The following is a 1,993-nucleotide window of genomic DNA, read 5'->3' as shown; positions in this document are numbered from 1 at the left end:
GGCTCTCAATTCCGGGCGGCCCAGGGCTATGGTGGTGGCATCTGATTCTTTATCAGGGCTCCAGGGGCTGGAGGTAATAGATGAGGCAAAGCAGCTCCAGGGGCGGTGGTGTTCTTATTCTGGTTCCTGGCTGTTAAGACTCCGTGGTTCTGTGGACTCTCTGAGAGACGATCCTCTCAGAAGCTCTATGCGGAAGTGCAGGGTGGCGGGAACTCGGCTCCTCCTCCTCTTCTACCTGGATTTCCAGCCCCGGCAGACCAAGTGATTTTAGAAAGGCAGGGGCGTCTTCTGGTCTTGAGATTGACCTAATCTTGCCGTTCTGCTGTACGATTAATTTGAACGGGAATCCCCACCTGTATCGGATTTTTTGGATGTTTAATATTTTTATTAGGGGCTTCATGTCGCATCTTCATTGTATGGTGGCTCTGGAGAGATCGTTATACATATGAAGGGCTTTGTTATAGAAATTGATTTCTCCTCTCTCTCTGCACACTGACATCAGTTTTTCTTTTATGGAGTAAGAGTGCATCCGTATGATGACATCTCTTCTCCTTCTAGGATCCTCCGAGCGGGGACCTAGTGCTCTATGAGCATGATCTATCTCTAAGACCCTGGTGGCAAGCTCTGGGATCAGGGACAGGAAAAGTTCTTCCTGGTAAGTTTTGAGATTCTCCATTTTTATTTCTTCAGGGATGTTGCGGATCCGGATGTTTTGGCGGCGATCTCTGTTTTCGTGATCCTCAATGGATTCCTTCAGGGAATTGATTTCATATCCCAGGCGGCATATCTCGTCCTCCGCAGCGGTTTGGAAGTAAATCACCTCCTCCAGACTGGTTTCAACCTTGTCTGTGCGCCCTGCCAATTCCTTTATTTCTGCTTTAACCTCAGTTATAGCCATTTGTAGGTCTTCTTGAAAGTTGTGCCTCATTTTTGTTGAAAATTGTTCAAATAGTTGCTCCAAATAGGCTTTTGAAACCTCTATTGTCTCTTCTGTCTCCCGCAGCCCCCCTCCCTCAGCCCCGCATGGGGTCATATCAGTCCCCTGAGAATTTTCTTCTGCGCCATCTTGGGAGTTCAGGGTTTCAGTTCCTCGGCCCGTCGGTTTCTGTATGCTTGCACAGAACTTAGCAATGTGCTGATTCACTGCTCTTTTGAATTTATTTGCCATCTCTAGGCGTTTACCCAGTCGGGTCCCCAAAAAGGTTTTTGTTTTTATTGGTTTTTTTGTTTGTAGGCAGGGAGTCTCGGGAGCTCTTCCCTCAAGCAACCATGCCAGCTGACATCACCGGAAGTCCAGCTGCAGTGAAGTTTTTAATAACACTTTACCACTGAAAAAGGACAATGAAGTTAGCAGGATTGGAACTTGCACGGGGAAACCCTAATGAATTTCAAATCTATCACCTTAACCACTCGGCCATGACTACATAGCTGATACCACCAAATTCTGTCAAACAGATGGCTCTTGAGCGGATATGGGTAACACTCATTTTTGAATGATGACAAATATGAACTATCAATATGTGGACTGTGGCAAAAGTATCAACAAAATAAACATGTCAGGGAAAGAGGTATTCAATATTCTTAATTGACAAAACAAAGCAATACCAGGAGTGGGGTTTGAGCCCACGCAGACATATGTCCATTGGATCTTAAGTCCAACGCCTTAACCACTCGGCCATCCTGGTGGTGACATATAGATTTTGTCATCTGGATAAAATGGACTTCAGCAATGTCAGAGATTAGAAGAGCAGAGTCATAGTGCAATTAGGGCAAGAAGAACAAGGGCAAAGTTCTTGAGCGGATATGGGTAACACTCACAGATGAATGATGACAAATATGAACTATCAATATGTGGACTATGGCAAAAGTATCAACAATATAAACATGTCCAGGAATTAGGAATTCAATATTGTTAATCCCACGCAGACATATGTCCATTGGATCTTAAGTCCAATACCTTAGCCACTCGGCCATCCTGGTGGTGACATAGAGA

The 1,993-nt window shown here is 45.1% G+C and overlaps 1 non-coding gene across 1 annotated transcript; it reads right to left on the bottom strand.

The window, feature by feature from the left end:
- Window positions 1-1,602: 1,602 nt before the first annotated feature.
- On the bottom strand, window positions 1,603-1,685 carry TRNAL-UAA (transfer RNA leucine (anticodon UAA)). Its single transcript has one exon. It is a non-coding gene; the product is annotated as a tRNA-Leu (tRNA).
- Between the last annotated feature and the right edge of the window lie 308 nt (window positions 1,686-1,993).

Source organism: Ascaphus truei, chromosome 15, assembly GCF_040206685.1.
Source record: "Ascaphus truei isolate aAscTru1 chromosome 15, aAscTru1.hap1, whole genome shotgun sequence".
Lineage (NCBI taxonomy): Eukaryota > Metazoa > Chordata > Amphibia > Anura > Ascaphidae > Ascaphus > Ascaphus truei.
The sequence above is the reverse complement of the archived record's forward strand: the minus strand, read 5'-3'. Positions and strand labels throughout refer to the sequence as shown.